At 48.1% G+C, this 18660-nt stretch overlaps 1 protein-coding gene across 2 annotated transcripts in view; it reads right to left on the bottom strand.

The window, feature by feature from the left end:
- LOC144828628 (5'-AMP-activated protein kinase subunit beta-2-like) overlaps positions 1–18660 on the bottom strand; it is a 588442-nt gene that overhangs the window by 491884 nt on the left and 77898 nt on the right. Inside the window, exon 2 of one of the 2 annotated variants that reach the window (XM_078686993.1) lies at positions 18570–18639. The exons of the other annotated variant lie outside the window; for it this stretch is intronic. The gene's annotated coding sequence lies outside the window, so the exon portion shown is untranslated. The remainder of the gene's footprint in view (positions 1–18569; positions 18640–18660) is intronic. 2 annotated transcript variants of the gene reach the window in all.

Here is an 18660-nt window from a genome sequence, read left to right on the forward strand (position 1 = left end):
TGGTGTCTGTGGTACACAAATGATGATCCGTAGTCCAGGTGTAGTTGTAGATAACTCTTTATTGACAGGATAGGTAGGTGGCAAGAAAGTAGGAGACAAGTAAGTAAGAAGAAACCCCACCAGGAGCGAGCTACCAGCTCCTCAGCCTGAGATGACTAACTGACAATCTAGCTCCAGAAAGGCACTCAAACATTCTATGATGTCACAAGACATTCTGATGAAGTGGTAGAGAGGGAAAAGACATGGAAGTAATTTACCACTCATCCTCCTTCGTTATAGAACAACAGCAAGAAAGCAGTAAAGACCAAGCACAATAATTCAGAAGAAACTGTAGGCACAAAAGCAAGGCAAAGAAATAACTAGGAAAGCAAGGAACCAAAGTGTGGAAAAAGAAACAAGAAAGGCATGTAGAGAGATACAGATAAGATGCACAAATGGTCATGGTCAAAAACACAAGAATGCAAATAACATTATTAGATGCACAAATGGTCGTGGTCAAAAACACAAGAATGCAAATAACATTATTACATGCCCATCCACCCTCCTTAGTAAAACAAGGTAACAACCCTGGAAGACCAAAGGGTATGACAACTAAAAGATGAAGTGTGTACAAGTGTGTGCAGATGGAAGCAAGCACAGCGAAGATGTACACCAAGAAAGGGAAAATGGCAAGAAGCAGTGAAGCTACAAACCACATCCCTAAAGAAAGAGTACACCTTGTAGTGAAAATAACAAGAAGAACAAACACCCTTCAAGAATGGTATGCCTTGCAATAAAGACTAGTGCATGACATGCAAAAAGGGACACCAAATGATACTAACCCTTGGAACAAAGAACACAGTAGTCACAACCTAACAACCTCCCCTAATAAAAAGGGTACACCTTGCAAGACAACACAAAAAATAAATCGTGTGACGCAACTTCACCAAAGGGTGGCGCAGACCACGCACACCGCCACACCAAAGGAAACTAACCCTTTGACAACCTCCCCTAATAAAAGGGTACACCTTGCAAGACAACGCAAAAATCGTGTGACGCGACTTCGCCAAAGGGTGGCGCTGACCACGCACACCGCCACACCAAAGGAAACAAACCCTTTGACAACCTCCCCTAATAAAAGGGTACACCTCAGAAACAAGGTAAAAATATGTGTGACGCGACTTCACCAAAGGGTGGCGCTGACAACGCACACCGCCACACTAGGGGATACTAACCCTTTGAAACCTCCCCTAATAAAGGTACACCATGAAGACAACGCAAAAATAATCAGTGACCCAAAACACAAACCAAATTACTGTCCGACACACAAAGAGCGTGTGTGTCGCTGATGCAAATTTCATGCGTTACTCGAAATATCCCCAAAATATGAAAGCGTGTGATACACTGTTGATGTGTGTATCACCGAATGAAATGCTCAATAAAACAGTTCGACAATTGTTTCAGACAGGTTCCAATACCTGGATACTAATGTGGTTCTTATTAACATACACACGAGCAGCGTGTATATTTCGCTGAAGTAAAGATCGTGTGCTGTGTGCTCTTCTTTTTACAACAATTCCGAAGGACAGATGCGCCGTGTAAACTGGAGTCTGCTGCTGAGGAGACCGAACGGCGTTGTAGTTTAGCTGAAGACTGATTAGAGAAGGAGGTTACTATGGTAACCAAAATGGCTTCCTTCGTGACGTGTGCGCAGTGAAGAACAGAGATTGGTAGAAGTCACGTAACCAAGCGTGTAACCTCAACAGGAAAGAAAGAGTCACGTAGTAACACTTGATTGGAGGAATGAGAAGGCATCATCGATTCCTTCCACCAACACCCTTAGACATTCCACAACGTCACCAGAAGGTCAGAGAAGAGCAGGGAGTGCAGAACAGATGAGAACAAAAATGCCGTTGAAGATAAATGAGCAGTCTCACAACTTTTACACCAAACAGGTAAACAGCAGTCAACTTTGGAGTGCTTTGAAAAAAATGAAATTCTTCAAGACAATATAACAGTCACTGCAAAATAGATCGTCGTTCACTCCGGCTATAATTAAATAGGCAACACATTCACTCCAAAGTTTCGCCAAACTTCAGGGATCAAAACTGTTGTGAAGCAGAGAAACACCTTGCGACTATCAAAGCAAGCAGGTTGCGAACAAACAGTATAATACATTTCGTGACACTTCACTCAGGAGATGCTGATGAGTTAAAACACACAAATCTTCCGTACAGACACTTTTAAATAATAAAGATTTAAGCTCTCACCACCTTGTAGTCAGTTTCCATACGTCTTCATTGATGTTGATGACAATAATTTGAGTGGGAGAGATACCAGCCTCAAATTCGCCGTGTGTTGGAGTGTTCGAAGGTTGGCAGTTAAACTGTCATTAATGCGTGGCGCCATGTTGAGCACAAAAGTAGACAAAGAAAAATGCCTCAAAATCCAGGTTAAACACGTTTTTCCATAGATGCATGTAAGGTCACTGAAGATACTGCGGATAGTGATGGCTGTTGTGAGGGAGTACTGCTTGCGGCGGGGCACATCCATGAAAGAAAAAGCAGGAAGCGCTCACAGAAGAAACGTGCCCACACTGTGGGAGTACACAGCTGTCTCACCAGTCCCACAGTAATTGTAGCGAGCGAGGGCGAACTGTCAAGGTGAAAAAACAACAGAGACGCAGCAGGGTGATCAGGCCAGCTGGGTCTCACTCGCTTTTATGGCTGGAGGCAGACAATCTCCAGATGACAGCAAGATGGCAGTAGGCTCCTTCACAAAACAAACGCCCAGAGTACAGGCTGTCCAAGATGAAAAGGACACTGGTGGGGTTTACTGGGCGTTTCTCCGATTTTAGCAGAACATTAGCTTACTCCTGTTTTAACTTTAACTGGGTCCCAGAACAGTCCTTGGTTTCCTTAAAGCTGAGTTTCAATCCTCTTTCCTTGCAGCGTAGGTTAGTCCAAGAAACGTCGCCAAACTGTGGTACACAAATGATGATCCACAGTCCAGGTGTAGTTGTAGATAACTCTTTATTGACAGGATAGGTGGCAAGAAAGTAGGAGACAAGTAAGTAAGAAGAAACCCCACCAGGAGCGAGCTACCAGCTCCTCAGCCTGACAATCTAGCTCCAGAAAGGCACTCAAACATTCTATGATGTCACAAGACATTCTGATGAAGTGGTAGAGAGGGAAAAGACATAGAAGTCATTTACCACAGTGTCCCTTCTCAAACCGGGCAGGGACACCGAAAGCCTGGGGTCATACAGGCCCTTGGCGCTCCTGAATGCAGACTATAACATTTTTGCTAAGCTGCTGGCGGAACGCTTGGCGCCGCTGGTCCCCGAGTTGGTTCACACCGACCAAAACGGGTTTGTACCCAAGCGCAGTATGTCGTTGAAACTGCAGCGGTTCTTTCGAGTGGTGGCAGACAGCAGGAAGGAGTGGCCTAGGGCGGGGTGCCTGGTGTTGGACCTTGAGAAGGCATTTGACTGCTTGGAGTGGAGCTATCTTACAGCGGTGTTGTCGCCCTATGATCTAGGCTGGGGATTTCTACAAATGGTGGGCCTGTTAGACCACAACTCCACAGTCCGAGTGTGCCTAGGGCCATACATTTCCTATAGCATCCCGATCTGTAGGGGAACCAGGCAGGGGCGCCCACTATTGCCCCTACTGTTCGCGCTGGCAATCAAGACTTTGGCAGTGGCCCTGCGAGCAGAATTGGGAGTGGGAATACCACTGGGAGATGCAACACATCAGGTCTCGCTGTGCGCGGATGACCTTCTAGTTTTTGTGAGGGATGTTGGGACTATACCGGCCTGCCTAGAAGGTATTTTACGTGACTTTGTTGCTCTCTCTGGGCTTCGGGTAAATGCCAATAAATCCCATTTATATGCGTTTGGAGGGGACGTCCAGGATCCGGGCTATGTTCTGGCTGATGCGCAGGTGCAGTGGAATGCTGACACGTATCGCTATCTGGGAATCCAGATTTACCGTCAACCGGCTGACCTCTTTGACGGTAATCTGGGTCGTGCGGTGACAGCCATCAAGTCGCAAATGAACTTCTGGAAGACGCTCCCGCTCACAGTCACAGGCAGCGTGACGTTATCTAAAATGGTGATCCTTCCGCGCCTCCTATATTACTTTACCAACCTGCTGCTGTATATCCCGGCGGCCTTCTTTAACAAACCTGCTGCCCTCCTCAGAGACTTCCTTTAGGGTAATGCGCGCCATAGGACAGCGCTAGCGAAGTTATACTTGCCCATGGACCAAGAGGGTTTGGCTGCCCCCTGTTTTGAGCACTACTATTTAGCTGCTCAGCTGCAGTGGATAGCCTGATGGCTCACGGACAGAGGTCGAGAGGATACGGCGACTACAGCTCCTCCCCTCTCTGTGGATTGCATTACTGGGTTTTTTCATCTGGCTGCTAAGTTACCCACACCGGCTCCCCTCCTCTTGGCGGTGGCTTACAAATGCTTCTGCCGCTGCCTGTACGCCACTAAAGATCTAATTCCTTATGCGCCTGCCATACCGCTAGTGGCTCCCCAGTGGACCTGGGGTGCTGACGTCCCTGGAGCTTCTGGAGTGGCACGACACCGACGTGCAGACTCTGGGAGATCTGTATCGGGATGGCATGCTTCCTTATGCCATTTGAATCACTTGCTGAAGAGCTGGGACTGCCGCTGGGACATTTTTTAGGACACCGCTTCTTGATCACTACACTGGCCTCTATATGGGGAGACATGACGGAGGAGCCGAGTCAACACCTCACCATACAATACCTCCTCGTAATGGGTCGCGGCCGACAGTTAATCCGGTGGTTTGCAGCATCCCTCCGCACGCATGCGGCATTAAAGTTAGACTCACTTCGACACAGGTGGGAAGAAGACTTGGGGAGGCAACTTGAGGATAGGGAGTGGGAAAAGATATTGAAAAGTCCTAAGAGAATCCCCAGAAACATTTGGTTCCGTCAAATTCAATTATTTAGAGTCCACAGGGCGTACCTCGCTCCTGAAAAGATCAATAGGTACTTTCACCGTGCGGACGCAGCCTGTCCCCGCTGTACAGAGGTGGGGGATGGCGTAGTGCACATGCTGTGGGGCTGTCACATGCTGCACATTTATTGGCGGGCTATCAGTGGGACATTGGGCGCATGTACTAGACGTAGCATACCTTTCGAGTGGCCCACTTACTTATTACACCAATTTAGTAGGGCGCCGACTACAAAAGTCACTTCTCGTTTTCTTGACTTGGGGCTAGTCGTTGCCAAGCGCCTTTTAACGAAGAGATGGAAGTCGCAAACCCCAGCACACACAAGGGCGTGGAGGTATTCCCTCATAGCATGGGTTAAAGCAGAAGGAATTGCTATCACACAGGAGGTAACACTGGGCTTGCGAATGACGCCGATGGCAGTGCAATAGGAGGGTCTGCTCCAGAGTCTTATGCGCATAGAGGAGGGCACCCTAGAGTAGCAGCCACTTGTTGAGGGAGGCACCCCTGCAACTTGAGATGGATGATATGGCGGGGACACTCTTATCCCGCCACAAAGGCGCATTTATACTGTCCACCGACTAACCAGCGATGGCACTATGTGTGTTGGCGGACGAAGCAGCTCTGTGGAGTGCTGCGAGCCGGGGCGCGAGGGATGGGGCGGAGAGGGGGTGACGGATGTTGTTATCATGGGGGGGTGAGGGGACTTAAGGATAAATGTAAAGTAGAAAAGGTGTAATTAGAAGTCGAACTTAGCTGCTGTGGTTGGTTTCTTTCCTTAGTTACTGTTTGTTTACTCTATAACATCTGTGCACTCACACAAGATGTATGATCTGTAACACTCTGCATAATATGCCTCCAGACTCGCAATATGACGGCATTGTGGACTTCACCTCTGCTGCAGCAACGCATATGTTGTAGTTCTATCTGGGACTGTGGCTAAAGAGTCACCCGAATATATGGTGGCCATCCTAAGCTTGTATGCACAAACTGAGAGCCACTGTCTAAAATTCTACTTGTAACAGTAATGCAATGCTGAAGATTATCTTGCATAAACATGTACAGGTTGTGGAAAAATGATAATAAAACAGATTTTAAAAGAAAAAGAAAAAGGGAGGTAGCCCCATTCGGAGTAGGACCGTGAACATAAACTTCCACTGCAGGGAATCTAATGCTTTTGGTACGTCGAGTATCACAGCAACGTCTTGAAAATCAGCCTCAAAGTAATGGAGGGTGGAGAAGACCGTGCGTAAATTGTGCACCGTAGATCGGGCAGGGACAAATCCCGACTGATCCGGGAGGACCAGGTTAGGGATAAGGGGTTAAAGCCGACTGGCAATCATTTTTGCCATAATTTTGGCATCAATGTTTATGATGGAGAGTGGGCGGTAGGAATCGCACCGGTTAGCGGGCTTGTCGGGCTTATGGAGCATAACCTGGAGGACCTCTTTTAACGAGGGGGGGAGATTGCAACTGTCATATGCTTCCGCAAAGACATCTAAGAACCTGGGTGCCAGATCATCAGTGTAAGCCTTATAAAACTCACTTGGGCGTCTGTCCAGGCCTGCAGCCTTGCAAGTGGGCAGCGACTTAATGGCCATTTTGACATCTTACTCGTCAAAGAGCTGAGTGAGGTATTTGCGTTGATTAAGAGAAAGCCAGCCTATTGCGACATCATCTAAGTAATCATTGATCTCAGTAGCCGACACATGCCCCCGCTCTCCATAGAGGTTGGAGTAGAAGTCCAGCACCACCTCACTGATTTCAGGGGAGGTATAGTGTGCTATTCCCCCAGGGTCCAGCATTTCCGTGATGTAGTCCTGAGTCCACGGCGCAGCCAGTTTCTGAGCAAGCGAGCGACTGGGGCGGCACCCTCCCCAAAGGAACACGCAGTAAAGCGGCATGACGTATGCGCTACCTCCTAATCCGCTGTGTCGTTATATTCCGTTACAAGCTCACTTATGGTGGCTATTATAGAAGAGGCTGGGTTTTGGGCATATGCACGTTCTAAAGCGGAAATATTGTCAGCCAGTTTATGCATCCGACGTCGCAGGTCTTTTAGAACCCCCGCCTGCGCTCCCATGCAGATACCCCTGATAGTTACTTTAAATGCCTCCCACAGTGTCCCAGGACTGTCCACTGAACCAGTGTTTTCTCTAAAAAAAAATCACTAATTGCCACGCCCACCGTGCAACTGAACACCTGATCCGTAAGTGAGGAGGGCTGCAATCACCATTGAAATGGGGGTGCTCACAAGTGGGAGCTCGCATCTCTAGAAGCATGGGGGAGTGATCCAATAACATTTTGGCCAGGAGGCGAAAATCCACAACCCATATGCCAGCAATCTCTGAAAGGAGATAATAGTCTAAGCGGGACCATGTGCCGTGCACCGTAGATATAAATGTGCTTTCGCAGATTCCCGGGTGACGGATGCTCCAAATATTCTGTATAGCCCCTATATCTAAAAAAAACAGTAGCGCCTCAGATACCTGGATGTGTCGCATCGCACCACCTCCCTGTCTGTCCAGTTGTCCGTCTAAGCAAACATTGAAATCTCCGCCCCAGAGCAATTCAACCGAAGGAAATTTTGAGATGCGGTGCCATACATCTATGAAAAAGGAGGAGTGGTCAACATTTAGGCCGTATACATTCACTAAAAGGACTCCCACCCACCCCAAGACCATGGATCAAAGCCACCCTGGCCTGTGTATCCGTGTCCATGTGGAGCACAGTAAAAGGGACCCCTCTTTTCACCAAGACCATCACTCCCCAAGCGTGAGGGGAGTAAGAAGAGGCAACCCTCAGCCCGGCCCAGCGTGCGCCAAAGTTCTTCTCCGATTGCTGTGTGTGATGCGTCTCTTGCAAGAACGCCACCTGAACATCCTCACTGACCGTATCGTCTTTGGGACTATTCAAGCCGCGCACATTCCAGGTAAGGAATTTTATGTTACTGCCCATGGACTTACAGAGTCAGATGTATTTAGTAGTGTGAGAGATAGTGCTGGAATCGGACCGAAGAGGTACAATGAAATTACAAGAAAAAGTGCCCACTAACCCCCCTAACCGCCTCGCAGCCCCCATCCACTTCAGCAACCCCAACACGCTAAAGCCATCCCAACCCTGGCCTACCCCCAACCAAAAAAACAACGCAAACCAGTGCAAATGTGGTACACCCACACAGGGGGAGTCAGAGCGCTTCTAACCTCCTAGCTAGTAGGAGGTGGCCAAGCAGAACTGATAGATGTGCCTGTCACATTAGGACTTGCAGCCTGCACAGTGACTGTGAAATCGGGAAAGAACGAGAGAGAGTTGCCCTGATGAACGATATCACCCTTGTCCCGGGCCATGCGCAAAACAGCATCTCAATCCGGTAATTCAACAGGTGCGCTATAATCGGGCGGGGAGGAGCGCCTGGGACAGGCCACGCCGCAAGGGAGCGGTATGCCCATTCGACAACAAACATGGGGGACAGCTGTTCAGAACCAAATATGTCCTTAATCAACCCCTCCACAAACAGCTTCATCTTGCCACCCTTCATGAATTATGGAAGTCCTGTGATCCGAATGTTGTTGCGTTAGGAACGGACCTCCAAATCCTCGTTCTTGGCTTGAATGAGAGACAAAACCTTCTCCATGTTCGGCGTTTTCCCGGTGACATCAATTAGTCCATCCTCCGTCGCAGACACATGTTGTTCTACCTCTCCCATACGAGTATTTTGCTTCTCAAGCTGCGCCGACATATGATCCAGTCGGTTATTTACAGCTGCCATCGTCCCCTCTATGGATTGAAGACGCCGCTGCATGGCCAACAGAGTTGTCTCCAGGGTAGGGGGGCCTGCAGCCTTGGCATCAGCTTCAGAGTCAAAGGCCACCGTTTGCGAGGATTTAGAGGATTTGCGGACCTCAAACAAGAGACGAGGTTGGGTTTTGTCAGTTCGCCCCATACTGGTGACAGCTAAGCCAAATGCGAAGCCACAGGCCCAATTCGCTCAAACAAACTAGCTCCCACAGGCTCGCAGGACAACAGCAGCTGTATGCAAATGTAGCACTCCAAACCACTAGAAAGAAGATGATATCCACTACATCATTGAGGAATCGCCACAACTGCAACAGAACGCAGCAACGCTAGATGCGTAGGCCCCTAAGGCGCAGAGGAACCCACAAGTAAGATGTCTGCACATTGCCGTCTATTTCAGAGTCAGTAATACATAGGCAGGCTCCGCTACACACTAGTGAGTTTCCAACTAAAGCAGCAGATGAGGGAGGAGCCGTAGGCCTCGGAGCCGTTGCCACAGCAAGGTCACCACACACAACCAGCAATTCAACAATGGGCCCAAGGGGAACAAGCAGCTGCACTACTCCGGATACCGCATCACTAGTCCAAATCCAGTAGCACACAAGCGCCTCTTATGCCACCACGCAGAAGCGAAGTCAGCTGGATTACTCGACAAGCCGCTGCGCAGTCCAGGACCTATCTTGCGCAGCCCGTACCTCCCCCGTGTGCCCCAGCGTCCCACCACCGCTCGCGGGCCACGACCCGAACTCCAGCCCACGCCATCTCCGCAGACACTGGCCAGGGTCAGACCACCCCCACTCACCACCACAGGTGCTGAGCGCGCAGGAGTCAGCGCAGACCCACCTTTCAGCACAGGACAGGCAAAGCGGGATCCGCGGGCTCAAGCTCAGCAGAGGTATGGCTTGGTCACTGTCTCCGGCGGCAGGGGCACAACTCGTTCAGCAGATCAGCCGCACGGGGATTAGGCAGCCAGCAAGCACTGAGCGTGCACAGCAGTCCGGGACGGCTCAGGTAGCAGCATAGGAGCTCCCGCTGGGTGCGGGGAACCTCAGTGGCAGCAGAGGTTCATCGGTTTCAGGGCCCGCAGGGGCCACCATTTTTTGAGGAGAGCGCCGGGATCAGGCACTCCTCGCCAGCAATTGCGTCGGCAGCGTCAGACGACAAATTCAGCTCCCATCCAGACAGGATTCTCCAGAGGTGAGGAGCACATATTTTCTATGCTCTGCAATGTCGTGTGATGGGAGATATTAGGCGGATAAGGGCTCGGCCGGGCAGAGCCTCTCTAAAGAGCGGCCATCTTGCTGTGCGCTCAAGCCACGCCCCCTTAATCAGAAGTCTTAATGTCACAACTTATAACAGTTCTAGTATTTACAGGTAAGTATTTGATGTAGTAATGAGATGCTCATTAAATGGTAGTTGTTAACTATCTTTGTTAAATGTGGCCCACGTTCAACAGTACTAATTTTGATAGATACGTTAGCTACTTGAGATCATGGAGTTCTACAGATTGAATATTGGCCAAAGATTTAAGGGAAGTAGCCTAATAGTTTATAAAATATTCTAAAGGGTGGTCTTTTCATTTTGGGATGTTACCAACTTTTTCACCAAGTGGCAAATGTTTGTGAAGAAGTTAGTAATCTGGGGGATAATTTTTAACGAGTCAGATGTAGACATAAATTCTGAAAACTGCATGTGATGTTCTTAGAACAAGCTTCTGTGCTGCCAATAAATTTAATGTTACATAATGACACTCATTGCAGGTAAAGTTAAAACAAGCATGTGTTTAACCAGAACGTTTGGCTATGTTGTAGAGCATTGTGGACTGTGCATTATGTTGAAAAGTAACAATAAAAAGTGTTAAGCATTTTTGTTACCTTTATACAAACGAAGACAGCATTATATACAACAGAAAAACCTGACAAAAAAAGATTTTAACATAAAAAATGTCATCTAGTTTTTTTGTACTTGCACTGCTGACAACTTTTTCCTGCCTGTTCTCATGCTTGTTTGTTATACATTTTTTTGTTATGGGGGAGCGGGACCTAAATAACGGTGGAGTGGAGTTTGGAAAACAGTAATTTAATTAGATGCCCGATTCCATGGGCAGACTGACGTGAGGCCTAGGTGGGGCGCTGATGCAAAATGGGGGTGATGAATGATGTTTGCTGCTCAGGTTGTGACACTATATGGTGTGCATTGGAGGCACGTTGTTGATTGTGGAGTTCAGGAGTTGAAATATGTTGTTTGGTATGTAATTATGCGGTGTGTATTGGAAATGTGTGGAGTTGAATTGTGTGTACAATATACAGTTGGTGGAGGGTCTCATGGGACAATATTTAGAGACCAGGGAACACTATACCCCCCTTCACAATATCACTAAACAACAATAAATGTCACTGGTCTGTCAATTGGCATAGGCGAAACAATAGTAGTAAGTTCAGTGATTACCCAGAATGTGTTTCACACCAGAAAATAAATGAATCCCATCAGCCCACCCAAATGGCAGAGCTTCATGATCTGGGATTACTGAAGGAGTAGTCCGGATTATGGGCCACACACCTGTTGGTATACCATGACATAAGGGGCATTTTATTGGGGAAATATCATGGTGTCAAAGTCTAAAAACAGAGTGTTAGACAGTTGTAAACGGTCAACATGTTTCAGCCCTCGTAGGAAATAGTAACCTACCTGGCTTTCATCAGGACCAGAACCACACTACTGCAAAAGAAGTTATACCATATGTGGAAAAAAGTTTTAACACAAAATAATGATACCATACATCCTACCATGTGCAGAGTTTTTAATATGTAGGATGTGAGTTCAAGAAAAGGGATTCTTTCCCAAATATCTTGGGAGTATGCCTCGCCTCACCTGGCAACTGCTCAAAGATGGAGGCCCCGCTCTGTCCGTCGGTATCCCTTATGTCATGGTAGCCAATTTTACATTGCACTTTTTGATCACTCTCATATATTTTTCACACTGCAACTTTCATCCCACACCACAGAAGTACACACATTCTATGGTATGATCCATCACTGGTGGTCCCTGGGGATTGGAGCAACACACGATACCAACAGGTGTGTGGCCCATAATCCGGACTACTCCTTCAGTAATCCCAGATGATGAAGTTCTGCCATTTGGGTGGTCTGATGGGATTCATTTCTTTTCTGGTGTGAAACACATTCTGGGTAATCACTGAACTTACTACTATTTTTTCGCCTATGCCAGTTGAATTGTGTGGCCTGGAACTGTGGTGTTGAGTGAAATTATGCTTAGTGAAATTGTGTCATGGTGTGGAGTGCATTTCTGTTGATTGGTGGTATGTGGTATAGAGTGCATTTATGTGGCGTGTATTTATGTTGCATTGAGTACATGGCAAGTATGTGGCGTGTAATTATGTGGCACTGAGTGGTATTATGTGGAGTGTATTTATGTTGCATTGAGTAGAGAGTAATTATGTGGTGTGTAATTATGTGGCACTGAGTAGTATTATGTGGAGTGTATTTATGTTGCATTAAGAAGAGTGTAATTATGTGGCGTGTAACTATGTCGCACTCAGTGGTATTTTGTGGAGTATATTTATGTTGCATTAAGTAGTGTGTAATTATGTGGCATGTAATTATGTGGCACTGAGTGGTATTATGTGGAGTGTATTTATGTTGCATTGAATAAAGTGTAATTGTGACATGTGATCATGTTGCATTGAGTACATGGCAAGTATGTGGCATGTAATTATGTGGCACTGAGTGGTATTATGTGGAGTGTATTTATGTTGCATTGAGTAGTGTAATTATGTGGCACTGAGTGGTTATATGGTGAGTGTATGGTGTATTCAGTAGAGTGTAATTATGTGGCGTGTAATTAAGTGGCACTGAGTGGTATTATTTGGAGTGGATATTGCATTGAGTGCAGTGTAATTATGTAGCATGTAATAATGTGGCTGTTGGACTTGGCCCTCTTGGCAGAGTCATCCCTGAACTTTTTGCCTTCCTCCAATATTCTCTCTGACCTGTTTTTGTTGGTTTAATGACTCTGGGCACTTTACCACTGCTGACCAGTGCTAAAGTGCATATGCCCTCCCTGTGCAAAATGTATATGTGATTGATTTCCATGCTTGGCTCATTGGATTTACTGTCAGTCCCCAGTAAAAGGCACCAGGAGTGCCAGGTCTTGTAAATGCCAATACTGCTAGTGGGCCTGCAGCGCTGGTTGCGCCACCCACAGAAGCAGCCTTTTAAAATGTGTCTAGGTCTGCCATTGCAGAACCTGCGTGCAGTCTGGTACTGTCATGCTGGCTGAGCAAGTGCACACACTTGCCAGCCTCTAAACCTTCCCGTTACTTCATATTAGTCACCCCTATGGTAGGCCCAAGGGCAGGGTGCATTGTAAGTGTAAGGTCGGACAAGCCCTGATGTGTGTGGCATGTCCTAATAGTGAATTACAGCCAAATTCGCTGTTCACTATTGTAAGGCTACCTGTTCTCTTAGGCCAAGATGGGCTGCTGGAATTATTACACTCTATTATTATTATTATTATGCTGTTTTGTTACGCGCTCAATTACTGCCGGAGTATCCTGGCGCGAAGATGAAAAAGAAGAAACAGAATAAAAAAAGAAACTATACAAAAAGACAGCTAAAAAGCCAACCTGAACAAATGAGTTTTCAACGCTTTTTTAAATGAACCGAAGTTCAGGGTAGCTCGCAGGAATAATGTTAGGTCATTCCAGGCAGAGGCGGCCTTCACCGCAACCGACTGCCCTCCCAGTTGGGAACGCCGGAACCGTGGGACCTGCAGCAGATGTTGAGCGGCAGAACGCAAGGGTCTGTTGGGAGAGTAATGACTAAATCGTTTCATCAAATATGCAGGACCATGCCCATTTATGGCTTTATGAGCCAGTGTAAAAATAATCCGTTGTGGAACTGGCAACCAGTGCAATCTCTGCAAGTGGTTCTTTACACTCACCCGGCTGGGGATATTGCATAGAAGTCTGGCGGTAGCATTTTGGATTACTTGGAGACGCCTCACCAAATAGGCCGGGGAGCCGCTCAGCAAGGCGTTGGCATAGTCAAGACGCGAGAGAATTAAAGCTCTCGCTACTGACTCTCTTGCTGTGGAAGGAAGATAAGGAAAAAACTTCCGAAGCGCTTTAAGGGTCCCAAAGCAGCCCCCCGTCAGTTTCTTAATGTGCGCCTCAAACCGGAGGTCTTCTCCGAACCAGACCCCCAAGTTCTTAGCGAGGACATTAACTGAACAGGGCATCGGAAAGCCAACCAGCCAAAGTAATTCTCTAAAGCTAGGGGGAAAATGACCATACAACAACATTTCCGTCTTATCCTCATTACATTTCAGTTGTGAGGAAGCTAACCAATTGAAAACTGAGGATAGACAGGACTGAATCCGCCCTGTATCTAAGACATCACTGGGTCACGTAAATAGCAGCTGCGTGTCATCCGCATAGGCACTCCCTAACCGCTTCAGAGATCTCCACCAATGCAGACTCCGTGCTGTGAGCAGCACGGAACCCCGATTGTGCCGGGTGGAGGGACCCTGACGATTCAACAAACTCGTTCAGCTGCCGGAACGCAATTTTTCCACCAATTTTAGCCATAGCCGGAAGCAGTGAAATTGGCCGATAATTGGCCAGCACAGCAGGATCAGCACCCGCCTTTTTAAGCAAAGGCAGCAGCTTAGCCTGTTTCCAATCAGCAGGCACTATGGCCGACTTGAATGAGAGGCCACCAATATGCGCAATTTCCTGCACCACCACCTCAGCTATACCGGCAAGCACCCGCGCCGGACAGAGGTCAGTTGGTGACCCTGACTTCAGGGATTTAATCACGGCCAGAGTGTCAGCAGGTGAAGGAGGCACAAACTCCACCATCCTGGGGTAGGATGACCCTGAGGGAGGGGAGAGGTCAGAAATGCCGTCCAAGGTGTTACTGGAGCCAAAACTGGACTGAATAGCAACAATTTTTTGCTCAAAGAACAAGGAAAGACTCTCACACCACGCCCCCAAGGCCGGGACCATCCGTTGCTCTGCACAGGGGGAGAGAAAGCTTTTGACAATCGCAAAGATCTCACGGCTGCTGTTGTTGGCCTTATCGATCCGGCAAGCAAAGTACGCGCCCTTAGCTGTTTTAATGCAGGCATAGTAGTTCCTCTGTGCCCCTTGCAGAGCTGCCTTAGCCAGGGGGCAGTAGGCTTGACGCCAGGCCCGTTCTAGCTTTTTGCAGGCCAACTTCTGTGTGCGCAACTCAGGGGAAAACCAAGGTTTGGAAGGGGTAGAGCGAACTCTACCAGTGCTACCACCTTTGGATGAAGAGGCCACACCCGCTGTAACCCATTCTTTGAAAGTCAGCACCGCCTTGGCAAGCTCATCGCCCAACACGGGCCTGCTCTCATTCAGGGCATCAGCCAGAGTACACATATTGATTTTCTTGGCGCACACAGTTTTAACCGCTGTAGTGGTCATTTTCTGGGCTGACCACGCAAATCTGATCAGCCGATGATCCGACCACGTGAGGGCTTGCGGGGGTTCCACCCGAAGAGGAAAGTTCGAACAGATCACATCAAGAGTGTGACCCCCCGAGTGCGTAGGCAGAGAGACCCATTGGGAAAGGTGGGCCAGATTGAAACAATCCCACAAAGCTTTAGACTCCGGGAGTTCCGCCACCTCAGCATGAATATTAAAATCACCCAGCAGTAAAAAACACGGGAACCTCAGAGCTCGAGGCACCATAGTCTCCAGCAATGCTTTAAGAAAAGATCCAGAAGGCCTGATAGATTAAGGTGCCACCTAAAGTGAAATGGGGAGAGAGGACCAGGGAAAAATTCAGGAATTCCCCGACTCCTAACTCGTCAGGGGGATCAACATGAAGAACCCAAGATTCTTTCAGAATAATTGCCAGACCCACTCCCCTTTCCAGTACTCGATCTCTCCTGCATATTTTATAGCCTCTGGGGATGGCCAACTCGACATCCGGTGCCCTGGCGTTGTTAAGCCAGGTTTCAGTCACAAACAGAATGTCCAAAGAGCCCTCCACAAGAAGTTCAAATATGTCCGCAGCGTGCTTGCTCAACGACCGAGCATTAACCAGAGCCGCTGAGATAGAGTGAGAGACACTCAACGGAGGAGATTGACCAATCAATGTGGCAGCACAACTAAAGCCACAAGCAGAACAGGGGTTGAACATGTTAGAATTCCCCAAACCCCGTCCTGAGCCCAAACAGCTCAAAGGACGCAGAGAGCACAACTGCTCATGTGTGTAAGAAATGACAACCCTGTCTGGAATTTGCGACTGTAGGTCAGCGAGTCATGCGTCCGCCACGGCCGAGGCGCGGACGGGAGCAGACGGGCTGACCTTTGGCGCGCCTAAGGCGCGCCCGCCACGCGCGACCGCTGCGCGTCTGAAAGGGTATGTTGTTTTTATAGAAGGACCTCCCTCCCCCAGCTAGACCGCTGCCACAGGTTCAGCCGGGGTGCAGGACTACTAGGAAGATGGCCGCCCGCCCTCCACACAAACGGCACAGCAGCCGCGGTGGAACGGGGCAGGGAAGGCCCTAGGAAAGAAATCAGGTAGGTCGTAGCACCCCCCAAATATTTAAATCGGGTTTAAAATGCCAGCAGCAGAAAATACACGGACTCGAGAGGCGAGTCTTAAAATGTGCAAAATAGTGCAGAACGATTCGAGAATGTAACACAGGTCAATCAGCAGATTAAAATTTTAAAAATTGCAAGATTAGGGCCAAAAAGCAAAGCGGGTCAGCATGGGAGCTGGCACCAACCCACACTCGCCGCAAAGATCTCTGCCCACAGCTGTTTTTATAGAAGGACCCCCTCCCCCAGCTAGACCACTGCCACAGGTTCAGCCGGGGTGCAGGACTACTAGGAAGATGGCCGCCCGCCCTCCACACAAACGGGACAGCAGCCGCGGTGGAACGGGGCAGGGAAGGCTCACCTCACCCTAGGAAAGAAATCAGGTAGGTCGTAGCACCCCCCAAATATTTAAATCGGGTTTAAAATGCCAGCAGCAGAAAATACACAGACTCGAGAGGCGAGTCTTAAAATGTGCAAAATAGTGCAGAACGATTCGAGAATGTAACATAGGTCAATCAGCAGATTAAAATTTTAAAGTTTGAAAGATTAGGGCCACAAAGCAAAGCGGGTCAGCATGGGAGCTGCCACCAACCCACACTCGCCGCAAAGATCTCTGCCCACAGCTGTTTTTATAGAAGGACCTCCCTCCCCCAGCTAGACCTCTGCCACAGGTTCAGCCGGGGTGCAGGACTACTAGGAAGATGGCCGCCCGCCCTCCACACAAACGGCACAGCAGCCGCGGTGGAACGGGGCAGGGAAGGCTCACCTCACCCTAGGAAAGAAATCAGATAGGTCGTAGCACCACCCAAATATTTAAATCGGGTTTAAAATGCCAGCAGTATTTAATCCCAGCAGGCTCAGGGAACATGGTAGAAAGTCAAATTTAGTATGCCTGAACTCAGAAAAATAAAATACTTCTTTTAGTAAAGTTTATCTGTATCCTGTATCCTGTGTTTGCAAATGCTACTTTTAGAAAGCTAGCATTTGCTTGCCTAGCCATTTCAGCCCGCCTCTGCTAGGATGTGTATCTGACTGTCTGGGATATGTGAGTGACAGGGCTGGGGGATGACAGGTGGTAAATGCCAGGATTACACCTTAGTGGGAGGTGGGAGTGCCCCTGGACTCTGAACAGGGCTGTGCTCTGCCACCACAATGCTGGCTCCGCCCCCTGGGGAGCGACTGATGACTCAGCCCGACACCTGGCCCAGGAAGGGAGAAGCACTGTCAACAAAGTACTCCTGGCTGCCCCTGTCCACACAATGCTGGCTCCACCTCCTGTGGAGCGTCTAATGTGCCTGCCCCTCACACTGAAAGGAGAGCCCAGAGTACACCCCACAAAGTGCTCAGAGACTGAAAGAAGTTATGCAGAGGCCCCCCTGGCCTAAAAGAACAAAGAAAATGCTGTTTAAAAGTAGGAGCCCTGCTCCTTGTAAATCAGAATACTGTTTCCCACAAAGAACCTCTGCCCAACTAGAAGGAGAAGAAGACGCTGGAAGGACTGGCCTGCTGCTTGCCTTTCTGAGGAAGGAGAGGAAAAGACTTGCTGAAAAGACTTTGTATGAGTAGTAAAGGGGTGTGCCCTCGTAGCTCATGGACCTGGGTCATAAAGTAATTACAGGAAACAAGTGGTCTGAGTCGATTGGGATGATTAAATTAAATTAAACTAAACACATCACAATTGTAATACATTTGGTTTGACTCAAATGAGAATTAAAAATGAAAAATAAATTGTTAAGAGTATGAATTTGTATTTATTTCATACAAAGATGCAGTTATTTTGCTTTTTAATGCATGTCTTTGTTTTTGATTATCCGTATTTCATTGAAACAATTAAACAGTCATTGCTCAATTGGTGCTCTCAGTGAGTGAAAAGGAAGGGGGAGTGGTAGGTGTGCGGGACGTGGTAAAGGTGGTGTGACAATATTACATCACATTACAATTGCTACGCCTTTACAATTAAGTTGCTGGTTGTGTTCCCAAATCACATCACACATAGGTAAGAGCGGATCATTCGTTTATTCCTATGGTGTGTCGGGTTTGGCGCGGTCTACGTTTCGACCCCTAGTGTTTAAGGGTTATTCTTTCCTCATGTTGGGGTCTTCATCAGGACACATAGGAGAGCCTAGAAAACAGGACAATGCCTTGTTTTAATGATTGGAAGGTGATGTGTTAACATTAGGAATGGGAATCATTTACATAAAGTTACCTACAAGGTGGCTGGCGTAGAAAGATTCATACGTCGCTTCAAGGGCATCGGTGTGCTCCAGTATGTGTCGGAGTCTAAAAGGAAAGAGGGGGGGG

The sequence above is a fragment of the Lissotriton helveticus genome, chromosome 1_1 (assembly GCF_964261635.1).
Source record: "Lissotriton helveticus chromosome 1_1, aLisHel1.1, whole genome shotgun sequence".
In the NCBI taxonomy this organism is placed as follows: Eukaryota; Metazoa; Chordata; class Amphibia; order Caudata; family Salamandridae; genus Lissotriton; species Lissotriton helveticus.